We start from the raw sequence: 12,428 nt of genomic DNA, 5'->3' as shown, positions 1-12,428 counted from the left end.
ACAGATGCCCTCCTTGCAAATGAAACCAAATGTGGATATTCAAGGCAGGTTGACAATGACCATCACAACAATAATAATTCTATAATTGTAGCCTTCGTCACGACTCAGTGGAGATCTGGTCAAAAGGGTTTTAACAATTCTAAGTTGATCTTAGATGACCAAAGGCCTGGAGACTAAAACATATGAAGAACGGCTGCAGGATTTGGGTCTGGCCAGTCTAAAGAAATGAAGAATTAAGGGTGACATGATAGCAGTATCCCAGTACTTGAGGGGCTGCCCCAAAGAAAAGGGGGTCAAATTACTCTCCAAAGCACCTGAAGGCAGGACAAGAAACAATGCGTGGAAACTCATCAAGGAGAGAAGCAACCTGGAATTAAGGAGAAACTTCCAAACAGGGAGGACATTTAACCAGTGGAACAACAGGAATCTTGGGTGCTCCATCAATGGAGGCTTTTAAGAAGAGTCTATAGACAGTCACTTATCTGAAATAGTATAGGTTCTCTTGCTTGCGCAGGGGGCTGGACTAGAAGACCTCCAAGGTCCCTTCCAGCTCATTCATTCTATTCTAAATCCATTGCACTAACCAGTTAAAGTTTGCAACCCTACTCAACTCTGCCCTTTCATGGTTCCTGGGTCGATCGGATTTCCAAAGGCCTAAAGTGAAAAAGGTACGATGAAGTCTTTAAGCGTTTTGGACTGGTGTTTTTTTTTTTAAAAAAAAAATTCTCCCTATAAGCCATAAACAGAGCATCAAAATAAAGATAACGTTGATGGAGGCAGTGGGAGGGGGGAGATGAGAGGAAGCAGGGAGGAAATGAAGCTTTACCTCTCGATCCTAATGGGATGACACTGTCAATTATTCCTCTGATTCCATTAAGGAGGCAAACTCATTTACGGAAAAGATAAGATGCTTCATTACAGCAAGGCTGGGTTTCTGTCAAAAGAGTCCCAGCAACCACCCAGAGGAAAAGCTTTGGGAGAAAAACAGCAAGATGTGGACCAGCTAAACTGGACAAGTCTCCTGCCAGCCATACTTCCCCACCACTACCCACTTTTCAGCTCTAATCTATGTATCTAAGGGTCGATATCACCCATTCAGTACAGATTATCTTCACTGGTTCGCTGAACTTCAAATCTGATCTTTTTCGGTTTTTATCAACCGCTGTTGCAAGAAGATCGGAGGAGTCCACGGAGCATGGTTAAAGAGAAGGCAAGGGGGCATTGCACCTTCAAAAAGTGGGTCAGGCTTCGATTTCCATTTGGTCTAGCGATTAACGTACCAGCTAGAAACCAGGAGACAGTGAATTCTAGTCCTTCCCTAACCATGAAAGCCAGTTAGATGACTTTGAGTCCAATCACCAGGAGACCATGATTCCTAGTCCCACGAAAGTGGCTGGGTGACTTTGGTCCAATCACCAGGAGACTGAGAGTTCTAGTCCTGCCTTAGACATGAAAGCCAGTTGGGTGACTTTGGTCCAATCACCAGGAGACTGGGAGTTCTAGTCCTGCCTTAGACATGAAAGCCAGTTGGGTGACTTTGGTCCAATCACCAGGAGACTGAGAGTTCTAGTACTGCCTTAGACATGAAAGCCAGTTGGGTGACTTTGGTCCAATCACCAGGAGACTGGGAGTTCTAGTCCTGCCTTAGACATGAAAGCCAGTTGGGTGACTTTGGTCCAATCACCAGGAGACTGAGAGTTCAAGTTCCACCTTAGGCAGAAAAGTCATCTGGGTGACTGTAGGCCAGTCCCTCTCTCTCAGCCCCACCCACCTTACAAGTTGTGTTGTTGTGAGGAAAATAGGAAGAGGGAGGTGTGTTGGATATGTTCGCTGCCTTCAGTTGTTTGTAAATTACTACTGGTGGGATAGAAATAAATAAATAAATTGCTTGCCCTAGTCCTACCAAGGGTATGACAGTTCAAAGATAAATCAACCAAATGCTGGAAGTGTCATCAAACACCAGGAACATATTACCATATGTGGTGGACTTGCACAGAAGCTAAAAGATATTGGATTAAAATGCACACACGGTTGGAAAAAATGATTAAACAACATATAGATTTGAAACCTGAACTATTGTTTATTAGGAATGATACCTGAAGGTTACAGTAAAGAAAAAAACATACTTAATCATACATGTCTTAACAGTAGCTAGAATTGGAAAAGTAACAAGATACGGATAGAGGTAAAAGTAACTGAAAAAATATTTGAATGTGCAGAAATGAATAGATTAACATTAGAAGTTAAAGAAAAAGAAGAATCTGAATATTATATGGTATGGGATTTGTTTTATCAATGGTTATATAATAAAACATATTAAAATGGACTAGATGAATTTATAATGCAATGAGAGGTTTGTGAAATAGATATACTGGATATTAGTTATATGGGAATGTGACTATTGTTATATTGAGAAGAAGAGTATTATTATTAATTGTAAGCACATGAAATATGTACCTAATCAACACACAATTGAAATAGAATGGATTTATTGTATGTAAAAATAAAAGAAAATTATTTAAAAAATAACATAAAAAATAAAAGCAGAACTCAAAGTACGTATCTATTTTATTTGCTCTATATTCTGACCTTCATTTATTCCTCCTGATGACCAAGTTGCTAAAGCAAATCTGGTGTGTTATAAAAATGATGGGATTAGCTTAGAAATGGCACAGAGCTAAAGAGGAGACTTCAACCCTCTACATATAAAAAATCATCTTCCCTCTCGCTACTCTTTCTTTTCCCCTCTTTTAATTATTTTCTCCAAAGTATTTAAATCTATTTTTTCCCTCTCCTGCTGTGAACCTCATTGGATTCTGGAGGTTTATGAAAAGACGGCAATTTAATAAAAAAAAGGAAAAAAACAAGATTAAGAATTGAAGGGTGATACGGGAACACAGGATGCAGGCTTCTTAATTGAAAAGGCCATAAAATGAGAGAACAGCGAGTTATCTTACCCAACAAAGGAAAGAATATGGTTGCTCTCACAGCTGTAGATATTTATCACCATCGGAATATTCCCCACAAAATCTCTCTTCTTGCTCTTTCGCGTTAGTTGTATATACGATTTTGGAAATCAAAAAAGGATCGGCTTCCCCCAAAACCTGGGAATTATAGTGCATTGGCCTAGAAGGAAAAATGATTGCATACATGTTAGTTTCTTGAGAAACCCAAAGTGGCAGGAAAGAGGAGACCCCAAATACTGTATTTCAGGCACACAGAAAATGAATGGCCATTTCCCTACTGAATTGGGGGACCAGGGAACCAGGATTATGAAGTCACTCCAAGCCCAAGGGCTGAAATGGAGTGCTTACTTTCTCGCCTGATGGGAATTGCGTAGAACATCGGAAGAGTCTTTGGTGTGCTCTGCGCTTGCTTGTTTTCATGCAAATGTTTCATCAGTGCTAGTCTTTAGAACAGGGGTATCAAACTCAAGGCTCACGGGCCAGATTTGGCCGACAGGGTGCTTAAATCTGGCCCATAGGCCCAGTCTGGAAATATCAAAGGACCAGCCCCTGCTTCTGCCGGCCAAAATGGGTTGCGTCAGAGCCTGTTTTCGGCCTCCCTGGCCTCCAGCCACACTCTGCCCACCATGACCATGTCCCCTCAGCCACACACACATACACACATACCGGCCCTCCGAGGTCAAACACAACCCTGACGCGGCCCTCCATGAAATCGAGTTTAGCACCCCTGCTCTAGAAGACCCAGTGTGCATTCGAAACCAAGTTTTGTCATTCTTTCTAAAATGATTGTTGGGGGCCTTGGGGGCAGAGAGAGAGAGATGTACGATGATTTCCAAAACAGAGGCTTCAGCAAACATGGCTCCTCTCTGAAACTCTTCAAAGCAGCTACATCTTTTGCTGATATGACACAGTTGCCTTTCAACGTGTTGCAAGGTATGATCTATTTGCAACCCTAGACACTTTTGGGGGTTGACTCCAAAGCATTACAAGGCTCTGATTAAAAAATAAACAGCCAAACTCTTCCCCAAGAGAAATCTTGTGCTTGGTATAGCTCTATGTACGTTACACTCTCGTCAGACCCCAAAACCAAGAAAGAAGTAGTTTCCTTTATTGTTCCTCACCTACAGACAGAATCTTGCCAAACTAAAGCAACTAAGTGCCTCATGAAAGATACACTCTGAGAACTGTTAGGGAGTGGTCTTCTGAACTCTCTTCCTCTCAAACAAACAATCTAAACTTCATTGTCTCTTAGTCCTCTGGAAAGCAGACTCTCCTTCCTGGGAATCCAGACTATATTCCACCACACTTCCCACCTTGATGCCTTCATCATCCTGAAACATAGCCGTCCCCAGCACCTGGACGTCAGGGGAAGGGGGATCCAAAAAGTCAAGATGGCAGTCTTGCCTGTGCAATGAAAGCCCTGCCCCCTTTTTGTGCAAATTCCCAATTTCCATCACATTCTGATGGCCACCATCTTGATGCCCTACCAAAATATGCTTCTTCCTACATTTCTAGATTTCTGCATTTTGCAATTCTGTCATTCCAGAAAGCCATGACAGGAAGGCAAGCTGCTTAATAGCTGAAGATGCTATGCAGGAGTAAACAGGAAGGGGGAAAGATCTCTCATCTCCTCCCTATTTAGAGTGAAAGAAATAAAAATAGACTCATTTTGCCTGAAGATACATATGCAGTTTATGTAAAAACACAGGTGTGCACAAGGCGAGAAAGGCTGTTTGTACAGACAGCTTAATACAGGGGTGGGATTCAAATTTTTAAACAACCGGTTCTATGGGCATGGCTTAGTTGGTGGGCATGGCTTGGTGTTCATGTCACTGGGTGGGCGTGGCTTGGTGGTCATGTTATTGGCTGGGCGTGGCCAATTCAATATCACTCACATTGAAGCACGCATCTCCTCACCTGGCCTCTCATGACTGTGGGGATGCTGCAATAGTCATAAGTGTGAAAAATGGCCATAAGTCACTTTTTTCAGTGCCATTGTAGCTTTGAATGGTCACTCCACACAAGCAAAGTACCAGCAAAGGAGGAGGAAAAAACTCCAGGGACGTTCCAGAGACAGGAAGTCTAGTCCTGGCAAGAATGTAATAAGGGTTAACAGAGAGGCAGTTTCTGTAAGCAACACCAGAATGTTTCCTTCCTGCCTTCCTTACAGGATTAGGCCAATAATTTCTTCTAACAACCGATTCTCTGAACTGCTTAGAATGTTAACAACCGGTTCTAGCGAATAGGTGCGAACTGGTAGAATCCCACCCCTGGCTTAATCGTGTCACTCTCAAACTGAGGACTATATTAATGGAAACTGATGTCACCATTTCTTGGCATTTTCCTCTTACAGGGCACAACCACAGGATGGGGGTAGATGGGAAAACTTGGATTCATAATTGGGGTTCCCAGTTCAGAGTTGCAACAATTTTGTTCCCACTGTAAAGAATTGCGGTCAGAGGCAATAATATTTCATTGGCAATGGGGATTCATGTTTTTTGTACATGAGGAGAGAAGTAGGGACTACTTCTTAATCTTGCTAGTTGTCCATCTTTGAGGGGAGGGGATTTGAAAATAAGCAGCACACACACACACACACACACACACACACACTAATTTCTAAATTATGGATGTGCAACTGGGGTCATTGCTCACTCCTTAGTTAGAGATTCCAATCCTTTTTATGATGGTCTTGGGCCCCTCATGTTCTTGATAATCTCTTAAGATATTGTAGAGAGGTCCCACCTTCTAATGTGGGCTTGCTAAGAAAGGATTTTTTGAAATAACCACCAGATCATTTAGAGTATTTCCCGTATTATTATTATTATTATTAACACGCTCTGATGCTTAGGAGTTCTACTCCCCATCCCCACCTGAAAAGAAATCTCTTCCAAATGCAAAACCCCAGCAGCTAAAGCTGAATTCTCTCTTTTTCTGATAATCCCAGAAAAGCAAGCAGAAATTCAAATGGATAAAGAAGTCATTCAGCGAGGAGTTAAAATAACAAAATACTTGTGACACCACAAAGATTAATACACTGCTTTTGACATCAAGGATCAATTTGTTTCCTTTTAAGTTCTGTCAAAAATAAATTTCCCCATTATAGGAAAATGCCTGAGAGTCGATACAGCCCCGACAGTTAGTGAAGTTTAGAGGAAAAGAGCAATTTTGGTTTTTTTTGTTTTTAATGCGACCATGTATATGTTAGCCAAATGCAGGAGTTTTACCAAAACTGAAAGATCCAGAAATTGGGGGTGTGTGTGTGCTTCTTAATATTGGCAAGATTATGGGGGAAAGGCGTAAAATAGTTTTGAATTTAAAAATAAGAGCCTAAAATTAAGCCACTGTCATCTCCTTATCTCTGACTCCAGATTAATGAGAATTCTATGGGTGTACATTTTTCATCTTCAAAACTTTTGTTTGGAAGGGGAAAAGAGACAAAATTCTTTCCTCTGGAGGAAAAAAAAAATGGGTTCAAGATGCCAAAAACTGAAAATGTAATCGGTGTGCAAGTCTCCCAGCTGACAAATGTACCTGTATTTAACCACCCAACTGTTCTTTTGTGGAGGCCTAAATTGCACGGACAGCATTGTAATGAAAATGAAATCCCTGCTTCGAAGATGGAAGAGGCATCGTTGCCTCTAGCCAGATGTTTTAATGGCGTGCCTTTGATACCTTAGAACAGGGGTGTCTAACTCAATTTCATTGACGGCAGCATCAGGGTTGTGTTTGACCTGGAGGAGGGAGGGAAGCTTGACATCACTCGTGTCGGGGTACGTGTGGCGTTCCAAAAGCTCTGCCAAGGAAAACGGGCTCCCAAACTCCGTTTTCAGCTGGGATGGCTTCCGGCAACCCTCTACCAATGAAAACGGAGCTCAGGAGGGCCACATGCAGCCCTCACAATAGCAATAGCCCTAGCAATAGCCCTTAGACTTATATACAGCTTTGTAGTGCTTTACAGCCCTCTCTAAGAGGTTTACAGAGTCAGCCTCTTGCCCCACCAACAATCTGAGTCCTCCTTTTACCAAGGAGGACGGAAGGCTGAGTCAACCTTGAGCCTGGTGAGATTCGAACTGCCAAATTGCAGGCAGCCTGGTGAGATTCGAACTGCTGGCAATTGGCAGAATTAGCCTGCAATATTGCATTCTAAAAGGAAGGAAGGAAGGAAGGAAGGAAGGAAGGAAGGAAGGAAGGAAGGAAGGGCAATAGCACTTATATACGGCTTTATAGTGCTTTCCAGCCCTCTCTAAGCGGTTTACAGAGTCAGCCTCTTGCCCCCAACAATCTGGTTCCTCATTTTACCCACCTAGGAAGGACAGAAGGCTGAGTCAACCTTGAGTCTGGTGAGATTTGAACTGCCAAATTGTAGGCAGCCAGCAGGCAGGAGAAGTAGCTTGCAGTACTGCACTCTAACCACTGTTCCACTGAGGCTCATTTTTTTCAAGCTCCGTTTTTGCTGGAAGAGGCACCTGGCTGTTTCCAGGACAGCCCTGTGCGCCAGATCTAAGCATCCCATGAGCTGGGTTCAGCCCACGGGCCTTGAGTTTGACACACCTGCCTTAGAGGATGCTCAACTCACCTGAAGTCTGGACATGGATGTTTTCAGGTACCTGCTTTTTGAAGGACTGGGAACAAGCGATGTGAAGATAGGAACCCCCAAATACGATGGGGAAAACTTGTACGATGAGATGTTTATAGAAACCCGTCTGTTGGCGTGGAAAGCACAAAGAATGCCTCTGAAATTTCTCGTAGTCCATTAATCTGCAGAACATGGATAGTTTCACTGGATTCTAGTCAACATCCCATCTTGTGTCCCTGGGAGTCAGGAAGCCTCTGCATTTTAAATAAATAAATAAGGTGGCAAACTAGAGATCTACCACTTGTGATTTATGCATTTTCCTCAGCTTTATCAAGCACACCATGTTCCCTTTGGATAAGCATTTATCATGTCAGTTCTACCCAAGAGCAAGAGAGAGAGATTATAAATGGGCCCCTCTCTTCTAAAGAAGTCCACAGTTATGACTGGTTGATCCATAAGATGTTGCAGAGGTCCTGAGAACGATGCCTGGAGCGACTTAATTGGGTTTCTCCTTCACTCTCAAAGTCAGAGTTTTCGGCATGATCTTCAACCACGCTTCTTCATTGTCATGTTTGTTCCAATGTCTCTTTTCCTCCCTTGTGCAAAGGAAACTCCAACCTTCCTTTCAAACCATCCTTGCTCATTCTCCAGTATTCCCATGGCTGCTGAGATGGATCCAATAAACTAAGAGGAACGTCTTCATCAATCTTTAAGGCAGTTGGCTTGGTCAAGGAAGGATCCATCAGATAGATAAGAGATCCATGCAGCACCAAAGATAATTTGGGGCAATAAACTCCCATTAGTCTTTGTGTGTCCAGGAAGCTAATGGGATACAAAGTCCATGAAATCACTTCCAGTGAAGAAGGTTTTGCTTTAAGCACGTAGTAAGTAGCTTACCATATGACATAGAAATGTCTATATGTCACGTCTCGTGATAAAACATCCCAAAGGAGCTTACAACTGTTGCAAAAATGGCTTTGCAAAATTGAAAAAGCAAAACGACAGATGTTGGAGAGTGATTGCATCCCTGGAAGGCCATCAGCAGAAAAGAGGACTTAGCCCCTCTAAGACATGTGGAATTCTGGGAGTTGACGTCCACATGTCTTAGAGTGGCCAAGGTTGAGACACAGTGGCTTAGAGGACGTCTAAAGCATGATAGCACTAGGGACCTGGCAGATTGACAAGGCAGGTGTGTACCCACCGCAGAAGAAGCTACTATCCATAAGGTGGAAAGCAAAATTCTGTTCCATGTCCAACCTTGGACGTTGAAGATCCTTGCTCTCCATTTGGTTTCCAAAGCAATTTCATGTCCATCAGATTGAATGGCCATGCTGGCCCTGTAAAAGACACATTGTGCCAATCAAATGTACCCATGATTGGCACATGGTTGCGGGACCATTAACTGCATGCTGACAAGGCAGGTGTTCTGCAGCTTAAATCCACCCCCGAAGTCTTCTCTGTGCTGCTCCTGGTGGAACATGTTTATGACCTAATATATTATTGACAAGTCCGACTTTTATCAAAGTCTTCAGGCTGTAAGTGCTCATAAATGTGTGTCTACAGCTCTTTATTATCCATTAGCTCATTAAAACAATTGTCTTAATTTAATTGTTCAAGTGATAAATAGGGCAAAGAATGAAAATTCATACTTGATGTGCAGTTGAGAAAGAACAAGCTTCTGCTGATTTAGCAGAATTCCAACCAGAGGTGGTGTTCAGCTGGTTCTGACCAGTTCTGGAGAACCACATGTAGCGGAAATTTTGAGTAGTTCAGACAACCGGCAACTACCACCTCTGATTGGCCCTTCCAACCCCATCTCTTCTTCTCTGCCTCCCATTGAGTCCCAGCTGATCGGCTGGCTCTTCTTTTGTTGCCCTGCACAGGAGAACGGAGCTGGAAAGCAGACGGTTAGACTAGCAGACCTCCAAGGCCCTTCCAACTCTGCTGTTCTGTTAGATATGATTGTATAGTAGCTGAAAGTCATAGTGTTTGTTCTTACTCCAAAGTTTGGTCGCTGAGAGAAGATCTCAAGACCAGAAGGGAAAGAAGTTTTTTTTTTACCTTCCAGAATATGGTCTTCAAGATCCGGTATTCCTGGGACTTCAGATAATGAAAAATTGATGGTGCCGATAAATATATTTAAGGTGCCAATAATGTAGTCATGCATTGGCGTCCTTAAGGATATTGTTGTAAGCTGCGTCGGATTTATGGTTTCGTTCATGTATTTATTGCTGAGAAATTGCATTCCTCATCCAGCCATGAGGATTAGAAGATTTCCAAAGAGCTTTTGGGTATATTCTGTAGAAAAAGAAGACAGAGGATATAGAACAATGTGAGATAAAAGAAATGAGACCACTGTTCTCATAACAGGAGATTCTTTGTGACATTCTATCAGAATAAAAGCCTTTTAGTGTAAACCTGGATGTAATCTTGTTTCTCCTGAAATTTCACACTCCAAGATGACAGCGCTTATTTTTGCCTTAACAGATGTCAGTTATGAAATCCCTAAATCTCTCAGTTTTCAGGCATAAAATGTCTTCACCTACCAAATCAACCACACTAAATTTTAAACCAAAAGTCATCTTAGATTAGATCTTCCTGTTAAATCTTCCTAATTGTCCCAGAATATCAGATGAAGATCCGAAGACAAGTCACAGGTTCAAAACTGAAGACTTTTGGACTAACTTCTAATTTGAAGCAAGAGTGTCCAGCGGTGGAAACTTTGAAACTTGTGGATTTCATCTCCCACGGCTGGGAAATGTGAGAGTTGAAGTCCACAAGTCTTAAAGTTTCCTGGTTTGGACACACTTGATTTAAAATGTAATTCTCTGCCCATTTTGTCTACATTGCTTCTGATATTCAATAAATTGGATCAGGAAAGAGTGTCTGGTTGAACAACCTCTGTTTCCTTCCAGCTTTGCACTGGAGTAATGTCAGAGTAAGGCTTTGTCAGCCAAGAATGACAGTCAGGAAGTCTTAAATGAGAGTTGAGACCTCTGGCTGTCCTGCTCACACAACCCACAAAGTTTATTTAGATCAGGAAACTCCTTGGCCAGGAAGCCTAGGTCGATGGTGAGCAGGAAGCTATTAATGGTGAAGAGTTTCCAGGAACAACTGACAACAATAATAAAACAGTGTTCCAAAGGGCCTAATAAAAGGTTTCTGCTTCTGTTGCTACTACAAGAAAAGATGAAATGCATAAAGTATTTGCCGGCCCCTAACCCAAGTTCATCTCCTGAACCGTTCTTCTGGCAAAGGAGCACAACTATTGATAATATAAGTGCATGGAATGGAAGGGGAGAGGAGGGGAATAGAACAGAAGAGAAGAGAGAAAGGGAAGAGGAGAGGAGAGGAGAGAAGGGGAGGGGAGAGAAGAGAAGAGAAGAGAAGAGAAGAGAAGAGAAGAGAAGAGAAGAGAAGAGAAGAGAAGAGAAGAGAAGAGAAGAGGTTTTATTGGCCAAGAAAGATTAGACACAAGGAATTTGTCTCCAGTGCTGATACTCTCATTGTACATGCAAAACAACAGAATAAATACTGTATAAACATCACCATCATCATATCAATAAGGAGAGAGAATAAAGAAGATAATGATAAGTGATAATACTACAGTGATACTACATGGGTAAAATATGCATACATATTAGACAGCATTGTGGGAATTAAACATTCAGCAGAAAACCTAATTCCTATTCGTGTGTGTTATGTGCATCTGTGTGTATGTGAGATGTATGTCTTATTAATAAAATATATTATCATTAGTCTATTATTATAAGTAATTAATTAATTATGAATATATCATTACAAAGACATATTAATCATATTCACTTAGTAACTGAGCAATATTCAGTGAACTAGTATGTTGGAGCATAGAGCTAATTTTACCTTAAGAAGGCTTCAGCATCTCCAAGGACGACTGAATAAAATTTAATATGAAATGGAGTTGCCAAAATTCCTTCTGTATATTGGAAAGGGAAAATACAGCTACTAGAACATTTCCTGTCTTAAAAATCTAGCCAAAAGAAAAATGGGGGAGAAAAAGGACACACTGATGTGTGAAAATCATCAAGCGTGACACCAAAAAAATTCAGCTGAATCATTTATTGGAGATTAATTTTTCAGGTGACCAAGTCTGGTCCATGAAATCTGATCTAAAATCATTCCACAACTTAGAACTAGTAGCATTTTGAAAAGACCTCTTTAATCTCACAGGGGAGAAATGTAGGATTATTTTTCCACTCTCTAAATATCCTTCATGGAAAAAAAACAAAACAGACTTTGGTTTTCTCTTCACAATACCCAGGCTTTAATTCCCTACTGCAAGGTCACAATGAGCCTTACTGAAGACTTCTCAACTGCGTATTTTACATCTGTGAATGTTGTATTTGAGGGAGTTGGATGACAGCCATGTTGAAGACTACACTGTCCGCCATGGAGGCCATATTTCTATTAGCCATATAATTTTTAGAAGTTTCGAGGCTGCCACATTTAGTGCCTGGGGATTTGGGAGAGGGGAATTCATAGTGAGTAATAAATTAGACTCAACAACATTCTTCTCAAAAGTCAAGGACGTGTCATTCTGCACTTGGATCGGAGTGGGTGAAGGTTTGGCTTCGGATAGAATGACGTCTGATTGGGCCATGTGGTGGACTGATAGGTCCAGGGGATAGATCTTTGATTTTCACTTGGGGAAGGGAAAACCTGGAAGTTTCAAATTTGGGTTTTCCCAGATGTGGCAACGTGACTTATTTAATAAATTCTTACTTGGATGGAATTTGTCTCTGAATGCTGAACGGAATTGGGGAGTTTCTTTGGAACGCTGACATACACAAGTCTGTTGTTGGGCTCACCAACATTTCAGAAGAAGCAAAAACATCTTCCTAAAC

This window comes from Pseudonaja textilis, chromosome 9 (genome assembly GCF_049901715.1).
Source record: "Pseudonaja textilis isolate UNSWEBS1 chromosome 9, rPseTex1.2, whole genome shotgun sequence".
Classification (NCBI taxonomy): domain Eukaryota; kingdom Metazoa; phylum Chordata; class Lepidosauria; order Squamata; family Elapidae; genus Pseudonaja; species Pseudonaja textilis.
This window is presented reverse-complemented; position numbering follows the sequence as displayed.